Source organism: Humulus lupulus, chromosome 7 (genome assembly GCF_963169125.1).
Source record: "Humulus lupulus chromosome 7, drHumLupu1.1, whole genome shotgun sequence".
Taxonomy (NCBI): Eukaryota; Viridiplantae; Streptophyta; class Magnoliopsida; order Rosales; family Cannabaceae; genus Humulus; species Humulus lupulus.
The window spans coordinates 21,934,027-21,949,833 of record NC_084799.1 but is presented as its reverse complement, the minus strand read 5'-3'; the positions used below and the strand labels follow the sequence as shown (position 1 = coordinate 21,949,833).

At 39.2% G+C, this 15,807-nt stretch overlaps 1 non-coding gene across 1 annotated transcript; it reads left to right on the top strand.

Annotated features, from left to right (window-relative positions):
• The first annotated feature begins 6,779 nt into the window (after positions 1-6,779).
• LOC133792850 (small nucleolar RNA R71) lies at positions 6,780-6,886 on the top strand. The gene has a single exon (XR_009874322.1). It is a non-coding gene; the product is annotated as a small nucleolar RNA R71 (small nucleolar RNA).
• The last annotated feature ends 8,921 nt before the right edge of the window (positions 6,887-15,807 follow it).

The window sequence follows — 15,807 nt, the reverse complement described above, 5'->3', positions numbered from 1 at the left end:
TATACTGGTCGTGAAGCTCAGACTTATCAGTCATCATCGGCAATGGTACTGAGTGTTGGTCGTATGGAATTGACTTGTGAGTCAAGAGTGGCATTAGCGTATTTAATGCAGGGCGAAATGATTACATCTAATACACATGAGCATTAAAGGCTTGACTGACCTGTTGGTCGAAGAAAACTAAATCGCTTGGCTAGTCTATGACTATTTACTCAGAGCGAGGGCCAAAAAGGTTCAGGTGACTTGATAGTCACATGGCTTAGGACGCAAGGCCCCAGAGAGACTCATTAGTCATCTATTCAGGGCCCAGGACCCCAGGATGCCTCATTAGTCATCTATTCAAGGTGCAAGACCCCAGAATGACTCATCAGTCATCTATTCATGGCGCAGGACCCCAGGATTGACTTGTTAGTCATCATCTTATTAGATTTGAAGCCCCAGAATGATTTCATGATCATTTATTTATATTGTATACATGCAATAATAAGTTTTCTTGCTAAACCTTGGCTCATGGGTGCTATGTGGTGCAGGTAAAGGGAAAGAAAAGCTTACCCAGCCTTGAGTGGAGAGCTTAGGTGGCGACCACAGCCAAGGTGTTTTTCAGGGAAACTAGGGGTTAACCCTATTGTTTCCGCTTAGGTCGGCAGATTGTAACTTTTGAACTGTAATGACGATTTTGGATTGTAAACAACTTTGTAATCACTTTTATGGGATCCCATGTACAACTTAATGTTTTTAGTAAAATATATCCATTCCTTTTAACCGAGTTTTTCACCTTGGCCCATTAATAACAATTAGATGCACGTTTATGGCCTATTGACTCGTTTAGCGAGTTCGACACTATGTAAAGTACACACTGTGATAGTCTTGGCTAACCAGGGCGTTACAACGGTCATTCTCCCGATTCCCGCTAATTCCTCAAGTGTTCCTACCATTTACCAATTGATCCCATTGTGTCCAATTAATTACCAAATACTTGTTCATTACTCAATCAATTCCAAAATATTCTCTAAATTCCAAAAATACCCATAGGCTCCCCCGAACCGGGTATTAAACTCCGCTGTGACTATTTCGCTAATCCACTCACTGGGATTGTCTCGAGCCATATACTACAAATATATCCACATAATAATGTGGTCTCAACCATTTATCACATACAATCACATTTATGCCCTCAACATGCCAAAATTACAAATATGCCATTATAAATAGTAAAGGACCCACGTGCATATCTAATACTTATAAACATGCATATTGTAATGCCCCAAATTTCCTAATAAGGTTTAGGACCTTGATTAGGAGGCCGGGATGGCCATAATTGATTTATTGTGTTATTAAATGATAAGATGCATGTTTAGGAGTATTAAATATGCATGTGAACCCATTTCTGACTAATTGGGTGATTTTCATATTTTGGCCATTTCGGGCATATTTGGCATATATGTGATATGTGTGTGGTGCTTTATTATTAATTGGTTATGCTAGGGTTACTCAACACAAGACGATCCTAGGAGGTAAGCTAATGGGAAATTCACAACGAGATTTATTCTTGACTTGGAGTGAGTCAAGGGGTATTTAGAGCATTACCGAGTTATTGGGTAATGGGAATTAATATTTGGTGATAAATTGGGAGTTAGTAAGATCAGGGGGAAATTTTGGAGGTTTTGACTATTTTGCCCCCGGGGATGTTTTCGGGATCCCGAGCGTTAGGATTTGTTTGAGGCTACTTAAGCTTGAAGTAACCTTTTATGAAATAAAAAGAACGTTCTGTACGTTCTCTCTCCCTCTAAGTTCCACTTTCGTCTCCCGATCGCATTTTCGAAGGAAACTTGAGTTCTAGGACTCGGATTCAAGCGAGGATCGAGGCATAGCGATCCTAGGGAAGATTAGAAGCTTATTAGCCGGAGGATTTAGTTGGGAAAAAACTCAATCAGAGGTAATTCAAGTTTTAAGTTAGTGACTTACCCAACAGTCACTCATCTGTTTAAGCTAGTGACTACCCATCAGTCACTCATCTGTTTAAGATAATGACTACACATCAGTCACTCATCTGATTAAAGCCATTGCAGGAAAGCCCAGGTAACAGTTTCGTTACACGGCTATGGACATCAAGCCCCATAGTGACTTGCTTGTCAGTCACTCAGTATGGTTAACAGTACCTCCAAGTGATATTCACTCATCTATTCAGAGCTATGAGCTCTGTATGATCATTCTGATCATCATTTGCATGGCTTTGGGTATTGAGCCCCGTAGTGACTTGCTTGTTGGTCACTTAGTATGGTTTACCAGAACCTCAAGTGTTGAAATACTCATATGATTAGGATTGACTTGATAGTCATCCAATCAGAAGGGCAGGATTTCTTATCCTCGATTCCCCAACATTGTTTGAATTTATTTGCATGCTTTGAATAAAGCTATGTTTGCTAGGCATGCCAGATATGATTTGATATCATTATATGACTATTCATGAGCATATTGAGTTTTCTTGCTGGGCTTCGGCTCACGAGTGCTATGTGGTGCAGGTAAAGGCAAAAGAAAGCTGGACCATCCTTGAGTTGGAGAGCTTAGGTGACGATGTGTACATATGCAGCTGCTCGACCACCACAGCCGAGGTTTGAAGGAGATGAACTAGGGTTAAACCCTGTTTTTCCGCTTAGATTGCTGGTTGTAAATATTTTGTTGTAATAAACCTTTAAAATTATGTTATATCTTAACCAAAATTTTTAATCCCTAAACCGCTAATCATACTTAGTTACACGATTTTGGCCAAATGACTCGATTAGCGAGTTTAGCACTGTTTATAAGGCACACCGTAACGGTCCCTGGAGTTTAGGGCATTACAATTTGGTATTAGAGCCTATCAAGGTTTATGGCTTCTTGAAGACAAGCTGGGCATGTACACTCGTCACTGAAGATAGCTTCACTCAGGTAATGGTAACTATTTCTGTAGTTATGTGCATACCTGCTTAAATAGAATGTAAATGCTTTACTTGGACATTGTATTAGGGAGCATGATATTTTGATAGAGCCTGGCTCTTGACTAAATGATTATATGCTCTGTGAATATATATATATATATATATATATGAATGTGATCATATGATTACCTGCTCCATGAATATATAATTGTAATATTTGCATGCTGGAGTTGGAGGCATGGTGTGAATGTTTGAAGAGCAGGGATTATAATTGATGTATGAATGGCGTGGGCATGTTTTTAGCACTGCAAGTGGTTTGAGATTGTGGAGTGGAAAGATTGATTCCGTGGGGGAAACTCTTGATATGCTCATCATGATTAATGGGTCAAGTTATTGACTGCAGATTCAAACAGCAGGTTTATAGCCAAGGCAGATAATGATGTCTGATGGTACTTATATAAAGGTTGGGAATTATAGCCCGGGTATCAGTTCTTCATCTGCTCATATAAATTTTCAGCAGATATTCACAGATTTGCAATTAAGATTGCAGAGGCATGAGGAAGAGATCAGGTGTCTGAAGCAACAGCGGAACCTGTCAGGGAACTCTTCTTCCTTGGTTATGCCAGGAGTGGCATCAACTTTTGCTCAGCCTAGGGTTGAGAACAGATGGGAATTTCTTTGTGGAAGATTCCAGGAATATTACCCTCCAGTCTTCGAGGGAGGCCTAGATCCATTCAGAGCTGTGTAATGGATAGGCATGATCAGTTCCATTCTTGATAGTATGGGGCTGGTAGGTCACGATAGGGTGGCTTGTGCGACATTTGTTTTGCGAGATGATGCCTAGACGTGGTGGGAAGTAGTATCCCAGACATGAGACACATCTGTGATGGATTGGAAATAGTTTAGGCAGCTGTTCAACGAAAGATATTATTGTGATGCAGCTAAGACTGCTAAGTTGAATGAGTTTGTGAATCTCGTTCAGGGAAATGCATCAATAACTGAGTATGTTAACATATTTGATGGGTTGGCCAAGTTTGCTTTAGACATGGTACCGACAAATGTGGCTCGGAAGGAAAGGTTTGTTCAAGGATTGAATCGTGGAATAGCTCAGGGCATTAGAGTTGCCTCAGTGCATGAATTCTCCACCTATGCTCATGTGGTAGAGAAGGCTGTTGCTGTTGAGAGCATTAGAAATGAGAAGAAGAGTGCTAGGGAGCACGGAGCTCGAATAGTGGTACCTCCACTTATTGGAGCAAGTAAGAATTAAAGCTGGAAGAAAATTTATCCAACATGCACTCGGTGCAAGAGGCGTCACCTGGAAGATTGCCGAGCAAAGGCATATTTTGCATGTGATATGGTTAGGCATATCCTGAAGAATTGCCCAAGGCAAAGAGAGGATGAAAAAAAGGGGATGGACAGCTCGACTCTAGCTCGAGTGTTTATTCCGAGGCAGTCAGAGTCTGAGATTGAGACTAGTTCCTCAGGGGTGGCAGATCAGTTTTCTAGTTATGATTTTTGAGTTATGCTGACTGGTTTTGGTGCCATGCTGTTCTCTTGTTTGTTTCTTATTGGGAAGCATAAAGATGTTATGCAAATTACATGGTTATGTTGTGATGGGAAGTAATCACGGTACTGTTCCCGTATAGCTGACTCAAGCTCCCAGGTCGCTTCCTTGGCCTTGCTATTCCTCCATAATACTTTGACTAGAGGAATCGCCTTGTTCCTTAGAACCTTATCCTTCCTATCTAGGATATGCACTGGTCACTCCTCATACAATAAATCGGTCTGTAACTCTAGATTCTCGTATGTCAACACATGAGTCGTATCTGAGACGTATTTTCGAAGCATAGAGATGTGGAATACGTCGTGAACTCCTTATAACGATGTTGGCTGGGCCAATCTATAGGCTACCTGATAAACGAGTTTTAGGCTCGTTTATGGTCCTAGTTTTTAGGCTATTTTTCATTAGTTAGAATTATTTTAGTTCAGAATTATGCTTGTTTGTTCTTGTTTCAGGGTTATTAATGTTAAGTGATGCAAATATTGGAAAGGAGCGAAAATGGAATGAAATCGAGACGGATTTGTGACTTTTGGTGGTTCTGTAAGTAGCGCTTCTGACTTTAGCGCTACAGCGCTACCAAAAGAGCGCTACAGCGCTGGTGCCCCGATTTCCCCCATTTCGGCTCTGAGTTTAGCGCTACAGCGCTGGGGTCGCGATTTCTGATATACCTGGTTATTTTTTATGGGCAATTCAGTCTTTTCCAGAGGGAACTTTTAGTAGGTTTTTTTGGAATCATATAGGCGACTGAAAGAGGGCTGAACGGAGGGAGAGGACGACGGCTGGAGTAAGAACACCATATTGAAGGATTCGTCCCTGAGTTTTTCATCCTTTTATGTTAATTTTCATGTTTGTAATTGAACTATTATATGGCTAGAATGAATATCATAGGCTAAATTTTCTTTTAGGGCTTTTATGTGAATCTTTTGGAAACCCTTGTTATGGTTTAATGCAAAACTGATATTCTTCTTCATCTCTTTCAATTCCTTGCAATCTATGTTAATTGTGCGATTATTGATTGATCACCTCTAATTGTTATTTTATGAATCAAATTGAAATCTGAAAAGTGAAATTTGATATGCTTTGATTGTTTGGAAGCAAATTTAATTTAGAACGAAAGTATCTAGATTATTTGCCTATTTTCTGAGTTGCGTGGCTAATGCCTTCTACATGATTCAACTTACCATAGAAATATAGGAAGTTGTCATTTAGATTGAATTTCATAAGTCCTGACCAGATTATGAATTGTTTCTGCAACTTATTCTTGAATAGGGAGAAAGGGATATAGATGTTTGCATTAGGAAATAAGAGGGTGGAAAATAGAGGATCATAATTGTCCTAATTGTATTTTCTTTGTTAATTTGTTTAATTCTTCATTGTGCTTCGTTAGTATTTTTCTTAGTTTAAAATTTCTAAAAATTGTTTAATCAAATAGAATTAAAAGATTAATTGATTGGTAATTGATAAATCAGTCCTTGAGGACGATACTTGGTTTTTACCATTTTATTACGAACTGCGACTGTGTGCACTTGCATAGCATAAATATCGCAACAAGTTTTTGGCGCCGTTGCCGGGGATTTTTCCCGCCTGTCACGCGGGTGACCCGGGTTCGATCCCCGGCAACGGCGCCAAAAACTTGTTGCGAAATTTATGCTGTGTAAGTGCACACAGTCGCAGTTCATTAGGCCTCTCAGGTTGAGGCATTGATTGTTGAGGCCTAGGCCGTTGTGATGACGAAGCTTGATGCATAGGTGGCTGAGGCATGTTATTCTGAAATTGGCCCTGAAATTGAGGTTGTTGGCCTTGATTATTCTTCCACGAAAAATTGGGATGATTTCGCCACCCAGGATTGTAAATATTGTAGAATGGGTTATTTAGTGGCCTTTGAAAATTTCCCACAGCTTGAACTTGAGCATGATTGAACTTGAGCATGATCCACTGGGGTGTTATTATTCATACAGATAGGGCACTGATCGACAGAATGAGCACCACCACACATTTCACACCTCACTGCCATCTGAACCGCGTTAACAGATACACTGCTCTGTTGCAACTGCTTTGTCAAAGAGGCTACTTGCGCTGTTAAAGCAGTGATTGCATCCAACTCATGCACCCCAGCTACCTTTCTAACTCCTGATGATCTTTCCTCAGACCACTGATGGTTGTTTGTAGCCATGTCCTCCAGCAGCTCATAAGCACCAGTTGCGCTCTTGCTCATAAAAGTGCCACCCGCTGCAGCATCAATAATGGTTCTGGTTGTTGGACATAAACCATTGTAGAAATTCTGTACTAGCATCCACTGTTCAATGCCATGATGAGGACATCTTCTCAGGAGTTCTATAAACCGTTCCCAAGCTTCGTACAGTGATTCTCCGTCATTCTGGCAAATGTTATTTATCTCTCCCCTCAATTTAGCAGCTTTGGACGGAGGGAAGAATTTGGACAAAAATTTCTGAGCTAGATCTTGCCAGGTGACAATAGAATTTGGCTGCAGCGAATTCAGCCAGCTTTTAGCTCTGTCCCTCAGAGAAAATGGGAAAATCCTAAGCTTGATAGCGTCATCACTCACCCCATTATATCTGAAGGTTCCACACAACTCCAGAAAATTGGACAAATGGGTGTGAGGATCTTCAGAAGGCAACCCATTGAATTGCACAGAGGACTGCACCATTTGTAGAATAGCAGGCTTGATTTCGAAGTTGTTGGCCTCTACAGCTGGTGGGCGTATACTATTTTGTACTCCCGTCAGAGTGGGCAGTACATAATCTCTCAGGCTCCTCTCAGCATTGTTCTGAGCCTGACCCCCTTGTACAACTCCAGGAATTAGAACATTCCTGCCATCCCCTTCATTCTGTGCCATCTTCACAGATTTCTGGGTCTCCCTCTTGTTCTTTCTGAGTTGCTTGCAAGACTTTTCAATCTCAGGATTCAGAGGAACAAGTGTGTCTTTTCCTTTTCTGTCACGCATATACCAAAAATCACCTGAGATAGACAAATTAAGCAACTAAACAGATTAGAAACAAGAAAAATTAAAATCAAATTAGAATAAAAATTAATTAGACTGATATTGATAATTATTTTCAGTCCCCGGCAACGGCGCCAAAAACTTGTTGCGATATTTATGCTATGCAAGTGCACACAGTTGCAGTTCGTAATAAAATGGTAAAAACCAAGTATCGTCCTCAAGGACTGATTTATCAATTACCAATCAATTAATCTTTTAATTCTATTTGATTAAACAATTTTTAGAAATTTTAAACTAAGAAAAATACTAACGAAGCACAATGAAGAATTAAACAAATTAACAAAGAAAATACAATTAGGACAATTATGATCCTCTATTTTCCACCCTCTTATTTCCTAATGCAAACATCTATATCCCTTTCTCCCTATTCAAGAATAAGTTGCAGAAACAATTCATAATCTGGTCAGGACTTATGAAATTCAATCTAAATGACAACTTCCTATATTTCTAGGGTAAATTGAATCATGTAGAAGGCATTAGCCACGCAACTCAGAAAATAGGCAAATAATCTAGATACTTTCGTTCTAAATTAAATTTGCTTCCAAACAATCAAAGCATATCAAATTTCACTTTTCAAATTTCAATTTGATTCATAAAATAGCAATTAGAGGTGATCAATCAATAATCGCACAATTAACATAGATTGCAAGGAATTGAAAGAGATGAAGAAGAATATCAGTTTTGCATTAAACCATAACAAAGGTTTCCAAAAGATTCACATAAAAGCCCTAAAAGAAAATTTAGCCTATGATATTCATTCTAGCTATATAATAGTTCAATTACAAACATGAAAATTAACAGAAAAAGATGAAAAACTCAGGGACGAATCCTCCAATATGGTGTTCTTACTCCAGCCGTCGTCCTCTCCCTCCGTTGAGCCCTCTTTCAGTCGCCTATATGATTCCAAAAAAACCTACTAAAAGTTCCCTCTAGAAAAGACTGAATTGCCCATAAAAAATAACCAGGTATATCAGAAATCGCGACCCCAGCGCTGTAGCGCTAAACTCAGAGCCGAAATGGGGGAAATCGGGGCACCAGCGCTGTAGCGCTCTTTTGGTAGCACTGTAGCGCTAAAGTCAGAAACCACCTTTCTGTAAGCTGCGTCCAAGCGCTGTAGCGCTAAAGTCAGTGCCGAGCCTCTTCAAGATTTCTTCCTAGCGCTACGGCGCTCCCAAGGTAGCGCTGTAGCGCTACTTACAGAACCACCAAAAGTCACAAATCCGTCTCGATTTCATTCCATTTTCCCTCCTTTCCAATATTTGCATCACTTAACATTAATAACCCTGAAACAAGAACAAACGAGCAAAATTCCGAACTAAAATAATCCTAACTAATGAAAAATAGCCTAAATACTAGGACCATAAACGAGCCTAAAACTCGTTTATCACTACCCGCCCGATCTTCTCCAGGATCTCAAAAGGTCCTATGAATCTAGGGCTCAGCTTGCCCTTTTTCCCAAACCTCCTCACCCCTTGCAACGGTGAAACTCGAAAAAACATGTGGTCCTCTACTTGGAACTCAACGTCCCTACGCTTAGGATCAGCGTAGCTTTTTTGTTTGCTCTGCGAAGCGAGAATTTGACCTCGGATCTTCTCAATAGCTTCGTTAGTCTTCTGAACCCTCTTCGGTCCCAAATACCTTCTCTCACCCAACTCACCCCAATGAATGGGTGATCTACATCTCCTCCCATACAACATCTCGTAAGGAGCTACTCCAATCGTTGATTGATAACTAATGTTGTATGAAAACTCAATCAACGGGAGGTACTTATTCCAAGACCCCTTGAAGTCCAATACACACGCTCTAAGCATGTCTTCCAATACCTGAATTGTTGTCTCAGACTGTCCATCTGTCTGAGGATGAAAGGTTGTATTGAATTTCAACTAAGTCCCCATAGCCTTCTGCAAACCACCCCAAAACTTGGAGGTGAATATGGGTTCCCGGTCTGATACTATAGATTTAGGAACCCCATGGAGATGTACAATCTCCTTAACATATAACTTAGCATACTGATCTACAGTATAGGTCATCCTCACTGGTAGAAAGTGAGCTAACTTGGTGTACCTGTCTACTATCACCCTGTAATGACCCAACTACTCTAGACTTTGGACCATTAATGACTACTATACATAGACACTTATTTTTAATAAAACTTACAAGTAAAATAATCATAACTTCATTAAAAACTTGTGAAACAAATGTTAAACTACATAAAATTTAAAGTAGGGTATGAGATCCCATTGTTTGTAAAAGAAAAACATAACATAATTGTAAATAAAATGGATTACATAATAAAGTGTGGAAAATACATATAAAACCATAATTAAAGAGACTTCATCCTCGAATCGAACTCTTGGCCCTTCGATTCCATTCTGCCTCAATACACATCCCCAAGCTTCCAAGAACCTTTCCCGCCATCAAAACTATTTTCATGCACATAAAGACATAAAGGAGTGAGCCTAATGCCCAGCAAGGAAAATCTAACACATATCATAATGCAACATAAAACATATCATAAACATATGTCACACATACTATAATGGCCATTATTACTTGGGGTCCCATAAACAAAAGAAGTCATATGCCCATTGGATTTGTGGGGCTTGCTAGCTAAGCAAGTCATATGCCCATAAATTTATTGGGGCTTGTTAGTTGTACAGGTCATATGCCCAAGTCTACAAACATACACAAATCATAAGTTAACATAACACATAAATCATAAGATAACATATGGCCTAACACATAATATCCTATCCTATTTTCCTTACCAAAAGTACCGGGATATGAGAACAAGTTTGGGACTTTGGAACACTCCTATAAACCATAAATGAAAGGGTGGGTATACTAAAGAGAAAGGGATGAAAGTGATGAAAGAACTATACCATCAAAATATACTTACCAAGAATCTTATGTTCAAGATTTTAGATTTCCTATCCAAGAATAAAGAATAAAGTTAGGGTGTTGAGTAGAAAACTATAAGAACTTAAAGAAAACGATACCAAAATGAACTAGAGTTTGGAATACCTTGAATGCTTCTATGACCAATCTAAACCTTGAACCGAAATGAGTTATAAACCTTACTTCCCAAGTGTTTGGTAAGCTTATAATCCCCAACCTAAGTGTTTACACTCTCAAAAATAACCTAGCAGCTTGCAGCCTTTGAACTTGGCTTGATGAATGAATAAATGGCTGGGTACTAGATCCTATTTATAGAGTTCAAGAATGAAAAGATCTTCATTTAACTTGAATAAAATAATGGCTTTTTAAGTGAAAAATATTTGAATTATTGTTCAGCAGAGACTGAAGACTCGGTCAGAAAGATGCTGGACTTATCAAGAGGTTACAGATTAAAATGGGAACATTTTCAAAAATATTCAAAAGTATATCAAAGGAGCCGATATATCGCCCCTTGTAGACGATATATCGCCTGGGCCAGCATGCCCGAGGCTCGTCGAGGTGCTCGTGCGAAGTTACGTGTTTTTTGTATCCCCGTGCGAAGTTACTGCGATATACGTTGAATATTTAAACACGAAATTGCACATTTTAAGCTTAATTTGAATTGAGTAAACAGCCTTGACTAAGTCCTCTAACGTTTTCAAAGCTGCTGACAGACCCTAGGATATTCAAATATTACTCTTAATAAACTTATTCCTCAAAAATACTTAATTATCATTAAACATACACATGACAAGTGTTACTTTCTTATTGGGTCTATCTAAACCTTATAATATAATAAATATTACCATTAATATCAGTCATATTAATCAAACCTTAGGTTAAAATTAATATTCTTAAACTATAGGCTAAACTTAGAAAATCTACAATTGTTACTACGAGTGTCCAATTAAATCCCGGTCTGAACCAAAATCCACAATCATAAAACTACTACTACTATTGCTATTATCTAACTAGCTAAGTAAAGTTCTCGGACTCTACACACCCACACCGAGTCATGCAGCCCCACTATCCTTGGTAAACCTCCCACAAAATCCATGGTAATGTCTTCCAATTTCCACTCGGGAATACCCAAAGGCTGTAGCAACCCCGCTGGTCGCTGATGCTCAATCTTCATCTATTGACAGGTTAAACACTTGGCCACATACTCAACTACGTCCTTCTATATCCCAGACCACCAATATAAAGTTTGTGGATCCTGATACATCGTCGTGGTGCCTGGATGGAGTGAGTATGGTGTACTATAAGATTCATCAAGTATCTCTCATCTGATACCCATATCCATCGGAACACATATTCAATCCTTGTACCGTAGTAAACCAATCTCTAAAATGGAATAATCCTTAGCCACTCCAGCTAGGACATTCCCTCTAACCTCCTGCAATTGTGTATCATCCATCTGACCCTCTCTTATCCTCTCTAGAAGGGTCGACTGTAAGGTAATATTGGCCAATCGGTCCACAACCTTGCTCTAGCCATCTCCCTTGCCATCTCCTTTGATATCAGTTTAGTGCTAAATAACTATCACGGACCCCTCCGACTCAATGCATCTGCCACTACATTGGCTTTTCCTGGGTGGTAAAGGATATCATAATCATAGTGCTCTACCAATTCCAACCAACGTCTCTGCCTCATATTCAAATCCTTCTGGGAGAAGAAGTACTTCAAACTCTTATGGTCAGTGTATATCTCGCACTTCTCTCCATACAAGTAATGTCGCCAATCTTTCAGTGCGAATACCACCGCTGTCAACTCCAGATCATGGGTAGGATACCGCTGCTCATACTCCTTCAACTGCTGTGATGCATAGGCAACAACCTTTTCATTCTGCATTAACATGCATCCCAACCCCAACCTCGACGCCTCAATCGTGGCCGGATCCCAACTCCACCAACAATATGTCCAAGGAATGTCACTTCTAGTAACCAGAACTCGCACTTCTTAAACTTAGCATACAACTGATGCTCTCTCAATCTCTGTAATACCTGTCAGAGATGATGCTCATGCTCTACCTCTGAACTAGAGTAAACCAAGATGTCATCAATGAAGACAATCACAAACTGATCTAAGAAGTCCTTGAATACCATGTTCATCAAATCCATAAATACTGCTGGGACATTGGTCAGACCAAACAACATGATCAAGAACTTATAATGCCCATACCTCGTTTGGAAGGTCGTCTTCGGAATATCCTCATCCTTGTTCCTCAGCTGATTATAACCAGATCAAAGATCAATCTTCGAGAATACCGTCTTTCCCTGCAGTTGGTCGAGCAGGTCATCGATCCTTGGTAAGGGGTACTTGTTCTTGATGGTCAACTTGTTCAACTCCCTGTAGTCTATACACATTCTCAGAGTTCCTTCCTTCTTCTTCACAAATAAAACTGGAGCACCCAATGGCGAGAAGCTAGGTCTGATAAACCCCAAATCAACTGTATCTTCAACTCCTTCAGTTCTGCCGGAGCCATTCTATATGGTGCCATCGACACTGATTCTTTACCTGACGCTAACTCGATGACGAACTGAATCTCCCTGTGCGGTGGCAGTTCTGGTAAGTCCTCAAGAAACACATCCAAGAGCTCACGTACCAATTTGGTCTCACCCAGCCCCACTGGTATAACTCTAGTGGTATCCACCACACTAGTTAGATAACCTGCACAACCTACTTGTAATAGGTCCCTAGCCCTCAATGCTGATATCATGGGTATGCAGGGTCCATGCATAACACCCACGAAAACAAATGGATCCTCAACCTCAGGCTCAAAGGTCACCATCTTCTTCCTGCAATCTATAGTGGCCTCATATCTGACTAGCCAATCCAAAATCATTCATACTCAACTAAGTCTAATCTACTGATAATTCCCTACCATCAACCATCACTGGCAGTGCTCTAATCCATCTACTAAAAACTACCAGTTCCCCTGTAGGCAGTTGAGAATACCAAAATTCCACTTAAATGAGGCCTCCACCTCGTGACCCTCAAAATATAGGTTTAGGATGGAAATAGTCTCACCCACACGCCCCTGCATCTTGCGCCAAGGGGACACGCAGACACCGTCTCGCCCACACGCACCGGCGTCTCACGCACAGGGTCTTGCGGGTACCGCCTCGCCCACACGCCCCTGCGTCTCGCGCCAAGGGGCCTCGCGGACATTGTCTCGCCCACATGCCCCTGCGTCTCCTGCCAAGGGGCCTCGCGGACATTGTCTAGCCCACAAGCCCCTGCGTTTCACACTAACGGGCCTTGCGAACATCATCTCGCCCACACGCTCTTGCGTCTCACGCTAAGGGGCCTCGCAGACACCGTCTCGCCCACATGCTCCTACGTCTCGTGCCAAGGGGCCTCGCAGACACCGCCTCGCACCATGGCCTCCGCCTCACGTCAATGGCCTCACCCTCACACCCTTAAATCTAGCGAGGCTCTCACCTTCCACGCTCCTTGGAGTTGTAACTTTCATGAGGTCCCGAAAATACTTCAATATATAAAGGGTAAGAGAATATGATGCATTGTGAGGTTGAAAACCCGCGCATGACCTGAAGAGCACATACGTGTGAGGAATGCGCACACAAGTGGTGAACCTTGTTCATTCCAAGTACGAAAGACGTAAGTGTTAGGAACGAATTTCCTAATACGCAGCAGAATGGTGGTGGGGTTGGCCCAGTGTACAACAAAAATTTTGTAACATATTTAAACTACCTTTAAATATGCAGATCCATTAATATACACACATTAATCATAAGAAATTTAAGGATAGAATTCATACCTCTTGAAGCCTATTGTCCTTGCTATCTTTTCGTATTTAGAACGATCTTCCTATCCAAGCCGCTCCCAGGTACTCACACTAAGATCTTCCAAAGCGTTCTCTACACCTGAAGAAGTGTGTGGGCACTTAGAGAATGAAGGATAGTTTATTTGTGATTCTACTTGATGTACTCAACACATGAGATCAAGAGAATAGGCCTGAGAATTGGTTCTTTATTTTTCAGGGAGAGAAAACTATCGCTCAATTTTTCACAGAGTGAATCTTCTGAGTTGTCTTAGATATCTCAGATATCTAAATATTTTTTTATTAGTCATACTTAAAAGAAAATATTGAAATTTAAAAAATAAATTTGTAACCAACTTACAATTTACTTTTTAATTAATTAATTATTATATTAATGAAACAATCCAAAAACTAATTTTTGAATTATCCATTAATTAATTAAATAAATAAAATTGAAAATCATATTCTTGAAAAATAGCCCTACACGCCACACACAGTCCATGGACTGTGTGTGCACATGTATCATCCCTATTTATAAGGATGATAGTTTTTTTTAATTTTTATTTAATTATTTATTCAAACTACTTTGTCAGATAAGATCTAACAACCTGATAACTAATTCAAATTTGTATTCAAATTTAAATTAATTATCAAATATAATTAATTATTTGAATAAATATTAATCTTTTAAATTCAAATCCAATTTGAACTTATTAGACTATTATCTCCCTCTCAAATAAATGTATTTAATTAATTCTACCAATTAATCAAATCCAATATTTTCGAAAATAATGATTTAATTTATTATAATTTCGAAAATTATAATTACTTAATTATTTAATTAAATTTCAAAATTAATTTAATTATTTAATATAATTTCAAAAATTATACAATAATTAAATATTAATTAATTTTGTTAACTACAACTAATTTGTAATTAATTAATTAATCACTATTATCATATAATTGCATATTTGGCCTAAAGAACAAATTTCTTCTCAAATATGTCTTTAAACTATTTTTCCCTTCATATCAACTCTTACCTTGAATAGTGTTGATAGAGCCGCTATGAGGACCTATGGACCTATAATTTCAAGCTCCAATAAATTTGGGATTATTAATTAAACTCGTTAATTAAATATTCTTAATTTATTAATATCATGATTATTCCACTATAAATATGAGACTGCGCTATTGTAATTATAGATATTTCATTTACTGGGTACTTTATAATTATAAAGCGTCCATTGATGTAATCATTGCATACAACTTGACCCTCTAATAATGGTTCATAATTAATCAGGAATAAAATTACCATTTTACCATTTTAATTATCTCTTGTTTCCTAAAGAACCATTGACTTTACTAGTGAAGGTTAATTCATAACTAAATTATGAATTTGAGCTCAATAACCTTTCAGTCCCAAAAGTCAACCCTTAAGAGAACCATCATTCAATCTCTTGCGAGAAGGCATAGATTCCATATCTTTATACTATGTCCCCAGCCATCTACATTAATGAGTTGCCAAAACAAAAGTTTCTAGCATGATCATTCTAACAGACCCTAAGAAGTGAATCAAAGAACTCAT